Source organism: Opisthocomus hoazin, chromosome 5 (genome assembly GCF_030867145.1).
Source record: "Opisthocomus hoazin isolate bOpiHoa1 chromosome 5, bOpiHoa1.hap1, whole genome shotgun sequence".
NCBI classification, from domain to species: Eukaryota; Metazoa; Chordata; class Aves; order Opisthocomiformes; family Opisthocomidae; genus Opisthocomus; species Opisthocomus hoazin.
The window spans coordinates 69,878,799-69,885,688 of NC_134418.1; positions in this window are offsets into that span (position 1 = coordinate 69,878,799).

Genomic DNA, 6,890 nt, shown 5'->3' on the forward strand with positions numbered 1-6,890 from the left:
TTAATGTCACTCAGAGCACTTCTGGGTCATAAGAAGAACTTATAAAATTTATTATCATTTACCTGACTCCTTTGACTCTCTCTTCTGTTTTGTACAGCATAGCTATTTTTGTAATAAATGTGGATGATCAAATTTCTTTTTTTTTGTTCTAGATTTTCTTCTTCTTCTTACTCATGAAGTATCCTTTTTCTAGAATCTACAACTTCTCTGTGAAGAAATGAACCAAAAATTTCCGTAATCTTTATCTCCACAAGCTGTACTTTTCTACTTTTCATTATTATTGCCTTACTTCAGTGGCTTTTCTAATTATTTGAGCAGCCTGACAGCAGTGTGTATAGTCAGATATCTTTTTCTTTTAAGAACACCATGCAAGGTTGTGGGTTTTGCACAAATATTTTTTCATTAAAGTACATCAACAAGAAGCTACTGCTTGCAAAAGTTACTGCTCAAAATATTCCAGTGCTTTGCAATCAAAAGTACCTGGCATCATTTGTGCTTCAGAGCCAAAAAGTCAAAACATTCATTGTAAGCCGCTAATAGAGGCTGCTGGTATTTTGTAGATACAGCTGCTTTACCTGGATTTTGAACTTTTTTCTTGTAATAGCTTAGCTAGATATTCAAGGGAATATAAAGAAAAAGTAATGACACATTCAAACTTACTGAAAACTGTGGGTTTTCTCAGTATTGTGTTGGTAAACAATTTCAGATGATTCTTTCAATAGTCCACCGCTTGCGAGGGTCAGATAAACTCTTTCAGTCCTCCCCCAGGCTGTTCTTTCCATGATGCCTACTGCAAAAAGACCATTGGTAATAGACTGTGAGCGCTGAAAAAAAGTAGAAGCAGAGCAAGAGAGCAAACATCACTCTTGGAGAAGTGGAGGCAGGAGGGCAATGGGTGACCATGTATGGGGGAAGAGAAGGAGGCACAAAGTGGGACTACCACACAGGGATACATGACAGGAGGCTGGAAAGCAAGGAGGGTGAAAGCAGAAGGCCAAGGCCCTCATCTGAAAGGAGGGAAGAAAACTTGAAACCGTGCTATGAAAAAGGGAAAGAGAAGAAAGGCACATGTCCATCTGTCACGGCATATAACCAACTCATTACCAATGATACTGCTCATTCATACCAATTGTACCTAAAAAGAACCCAAACCCAAACCTAAAAATCAGCAATGAAGCTTGTGTTCATCTCAGTTAAATCATACCAGGGTTCAATTTTCTTCATTTTACTCACCCTGTCAACATTTTCTGCTGGTCACAAAATATACTTGGAGGCTGTAAAACTGTACAGTGTCAAATCTTTTGTGAGCTTAGGGCACTACTTGGTTGTACTCCAATTAATTTATAGCACACCTAGGTGTTGTTCAGATCATTCAGGAACAAAAGTACAATTTTTTTTCACATCAAAATGCAAACCTATCAAGTTCTAAGGAGACAGAAACTCATGTTTTTGGCCAGCACTACTGAAAGCCAGTTTTAAACATGATTGTAACCTACTTTAGCAGGGGGTTGAACTAGATGATCTCCAGAGGTCCGTTCCAACCTCTACCATTCTGCGATTCTGTGATTGTATTGTCTTTCCCAGACAGTCTGTACTTCTTCTGAAGCCAAGGCATAGCTATATGACTTCAATGGGACCACAGCAGACCTGCATTTAACTTCTATTTTAAAGCACAATTACAAGTCTGAGACTCACTAAGTACTTGCTTAAACTGGGAAGGCATAGGACAAATATTACTTTTCATTTTGTTTCAGCTTTAAGCATATAATTTTTACACTCAGTCCTTCAAGAACTCAATTCCTTTAAATAGCTACAGCATTAAAGACTAGGTATCTTTCTTCTAAGATCGCATAACTTTGAAATTCATTGGGGTTTTTTTAATGCAGGATTACTACAGCCATGATCATAGTAATTTTGTCTTTGACAGGTTGCTCTCAGTATCATTTAATGGTTACTATAGTAACAGAGTTCTGCAATCATCAATTGTGAATGCATGTTCTATCTAAATAAATTAAAATATCATCTGAGTTATGTCTTTACACATGCATAATTAAGAGCTAATCACAATAATTTTAAAAGGATCTCTGCATTACTGAATTTTTAATTTTGTAATAGTATTGATATTTAAGTATGTCTTTAACTGAAGTCTGAAAATATGTTGCTAGCAGTTGTTTTTGTTGCCTCAGTTTGAACAGGCAGTTTGAACTAAGTTTTGCTTACTGGGAGGAAGATGAACCTCTAAAAATGACTAAGTTTTGGTTAGGGCTCAATTCAGTTGCACTGCATAAACATTACATTGGGGGTCAGATTCCATTCCTGCTTAAGAGAGGGAAGTGTAGCCCCTGATTGTGGTGGGAGCAAAATTAGTTCCCCGTTCTTGCTTCCCTATCACACATATTCAAACCACAAAGTGAAGTTTACTACTAGACCTACAAGGTGCATTAGCTGCAAGAATATTTGTTGCTTGCAAATAGAGAGGCTTTATCCATCTTCGAGCTGCAAATAACCAGGGTTTCATTTTCCCAGGATGATAGTCACTGAGAAAAACTTTAAAGAGTCGAGTCGATGACTTTTGATACTACTTTTACTACTCCATAACTTATTTTCTTAATAAGCCACCTGCATCCTGCTTTAAATAGAGCGGAAGAGTAGAGCAAAATTTTGTGTATTGTGTCCCAAGCAGTAGAGTCATCAGCGTATTTTTTGGTTTATCACAGATTTGTTGCAAAAGTTAAGGAAAAGTGTATCACCCAGCTCTGAATATCAAGTTTAAGGCTAAATGTGTTAAGACATAGTAAACAACATCTTTCCATATTTATTATGGAATTTTTTATTGTAAGCATAAAAATCAAGCTCCACATGATACTTCCAAGATGTCTACTGTTTAGAAATTTTAAATTGCAAGTTCATTTTGTTATTTTCACAGAAATTTCAATGGGTTTTTTCAAGACTTTTTTCCCTTTGACACCAAATGGGTTACTTTACTTCATAAGTGTTCCAAGCAGCGGATCAAAGAGAACAGTTATGAGTGAACTACATGTTGATATTTTTGCAGCAATGTTACTGGCCAGGAGTGACGCACTTGTTAAAGGTTATAAATAGCACAAAAACCTGTTTAAATTATAACATTGTTTAATTTACCTTAACTTTCCTGATATAGCCAATTATCGGAATAAGTCTGTATGACAAATAAGGGGAAGAAAGGTAATACAGGATATATTACTATGCAAAATCGAAGACTTAAGTTTGTAATGTCATTAATTGTGAAACAGCTGTAATAGCTGCTGTATTCTTTAATAAGCAATAGGTGATAACACTGCAATATTTGCCTCATACATTTTAAAATATTTTAAGTTATTGCTAATGTCTTAGCCCGTAAGATAACAAATTTTATAATAGCCAAGAAATTATCAAATTTTGATGTTATATTTTAAAGTTTTGCCTTTTAAAAGGTAAAACTATTGTGTCCAACTCTCAAGCCTGTATCTGAAATTTTATTACAACTCCTATTTGTGACTGCATGATCTTACTCATTTAATGTGCTGGAATCTATGCAAAGCTCCATAGGGTTAAAAATGCGCTCTTCTTTTTAAGCTTTCAAAGATATATTCCTATATGTGATAGGCAGAATGAAGTTTCTTTAATGTCTGTATTTTCTCAGTTCATCACTTGTGGCCATCTAAACATTTTTCATACCTAGCAGGATAAATGTCAGTGCTGAAAAATATTAGTGTGGTCTTGTGCCTTAAGTAAACAACATTACTGCAGATAAACTCTAGTAGATTATCACTTAGTAAGACATTACTTTGTATAGGTAGAAAAAGTATTTTATTTGAATATTTAATTCTCTATTGTGTCTTACTTAGAGAAAAATAGAATTTCTATGTTGTCCGTCTGTCTCTCTGATAACTACTGCACTAGACACTGAAAACAGAATAACAAAACCCAAAGTTAGCAACTGTGGTGTGTTCCAAAGATGCAAGTCTATGTTACATACAACACAAGCTAACTTTAACCATCCTAGCCTGGATACTAAAAGGAATATAGATGTGGCACCAGAGCCTTCAAAGTGACCTCCACAAATATGTTCAGCTAAAGTGCTCATCACCTACACCAATCCTGAAAATAAGCTATAATTTTAAATTTGATCCCCTTTTAAACCAGAGCTTTCTGTTTTATGTATGCTGTATTGATGTCTGCCCATTGCAACAGAATATTACATATTGAGAGAGAAAACTACATTGAGAGAGGTGCAATTAAATCATCCTCAAACATTTTATCTTCAAGTAAAATACATTGATTTGTTTTCTTGCTCTGTGACACATTGTGAATGTTGGGATAATACACACAACAGGATAAGCACAGTTATTAGCAGTGCTGCTTATCCATACATGCTGTTACAGAGATAATAGGCTTTTGATCGATTTAGAGACATTTGGTTGCTGAAGAACTCTTTGCCCTGTTTGCTGCTAAAAAGCAATGACTGTTCAAAGCACCACTGGAGAATACTGTTGAGCTGAGCGCATGACTAATACCCAGCGGCTATTGACACAACTCTTCCTTTCAGAAAGATGCACGGTTGTTAAGAAAATAGTCCAGCATTACAATAAATTCCCCTTACACATTTATTGCTATTGTTACCCTTTGCTGCTTGCAATTCAACCTAAGAAATGACTATGAGTGATAGTTAAGGAAACGCCAAGCCTTCTGTTTTCAGTCAGGTGAGTTTAGTCAAACAGAGAAAACATGAAATCTTTACACAGGGACAGAAGACATCAAGCCAGAATGTAAATTTTAAAATGTTGTAAAATAATCATCCAAATAATATTTCTTAAGAGGACACAGCAGCACCTATTAATCTTCAAGTCCTTAAATCAGCTTCTAGCCCACAAAAACAGTTGATAGCAAACAGTCACTGCTGTATTATACATAATTGCTGCCATACCGGTAATGTTTTACCTGGAGTCTTGCAATGTAAAGACTTCATTGCAATTAAGACACATGAGTGTCAGAGCAATTCACCCAAAGAAATACTGTTCCGTAAGTAATTGATTTGCCACTGCAATCTTAACCCTCCACATCTGCAGATTCATTATAGTGCCCCCATGTCTTTTTTACTGTGTTGAAAACCTTTCTGCTAGCTTTGATTACTAGCTTTATTCCCCGTGAATAAAAATGTAGAAGCATTTAACAGTTCAGATTTTTATTCATTATCTTCCATCAACTTTCAATTCCACTTCCTTGAAGTTCCACTTGATACTAAAATTAAGTAATCACCACAGATCAAGAGAACATTAGAAAAAAAAAAAAAAAAAGAAAACCCACAGGATCAGCCAGGCTCTTTCTTGCGCATTTATTTAATCTATCCTTTTTTTTTTTTTTTGTCATATCTGTTTTGGAATAAATTTTCATTGACCTAAATCTATATCTCAAGCGCACACGGTTTGGCTTCAGTTAAACATTGCAGCAAGAACCATGACAAAGAGATACTATGGTCTACGTAGTCTCCTGTCCTAGTGATTTAAACTAACTTTCAATTTTACCCTCTTTTGCTATTATTTACTTCTTATTTACTTAAAATACAGGAATACTCACAACATTTAGGGCAAAAGTGTCTTCTGTGATCAACACGGCAGATCCATGGGAATCCCAAACATGGAACCAGAGTAGAACACGTAACAGAATCCTGCAATGCTGATAAGAGATACTCAATGCATGTCTGGAGAAGTTTGCCTTGGGGAAATAATGGAAGCCCTATGATAACATCTATATCCATTTCTGCAAGCCTCATTATCTATTCTAATACAAGTAGTGATTACTTCTTCTGCTGAGTGAATGTAATTGTCTTATAGATAAACCTTTATTTAAAAATATTTTCAATGTGATCATATTTTAACTTTATAAACCTGTTTTTTTCAGTATTGAATGGAAGTCTCAGAATACCTTTCACAGAAATTAGATTGCCTATTTCTATAATGTAAATTAACTAGCGAACAGGAAATAAAAAATTAAATATTGTGTTGCACACATAAGCCAGAGAATGAAGATAGCGCTCATCAGGCAAATTTGAAAGTTATGGAAAATGAACACTGATCCTTACTATGCTTTCACTACTTCCAACCCAATAAAGCTTCTGTAAGTTGAGTCAGGGGCTTTTTCAGGTTTTGTTTTTCATTTGAAAGTCCACACGATTTCTGAACCACCAGTTTTTCACAATATTATCCTTTTCAGCTATGAGGTCTTCATGTTATTAACATCTTTTTCCCTGTTCCCCTCCTGCCTGTCACGTTGACACATTGACTCTTATCTTAACATAGCTCTAATACTGCCATAAATGTTACTAAAGCAGAACTTTTGCATACACATTGAACTTTCTTTTCTATGCAGTTTCCTGTATTAACCCATATAAAAAATGCTGTATAATCAGTCTTAAAGACTTTGAGGTAGCAGGAACTAAGTCACATTACACATTTGTAGAGTTTGTGTGTTGGATTTGTAACAACTAAAGGTATGACACTGCTGTAAAGGAAATGTCAAATACCTTTCAAATCATACTAATGATAATACTGAGCAGCGTTTCTAGTTGAGGTAAAATTTGTGGAACCTTTCCTTGGTGCCATCAATACTTTGTTAAGCTTTCTGGTTTGAACTGGAAGATAATAATCTTATCATACAGATCAATACCATGCCTTCAACTGAAATAAAAAATTAATTTCCAACATTTTTATCTTAGAGATACTGCATATCTTACAAAAGGGTTCAGCAATAAGCAATAAAAAAATATTTGGAATAAGAAGAGTCTAAAGAATATTAGAAAATATTTTGGATAGGCACTGATATAAGGGGGAAATCAAGATACAAAGTAATTATTGACATCAGATACAAAGTAA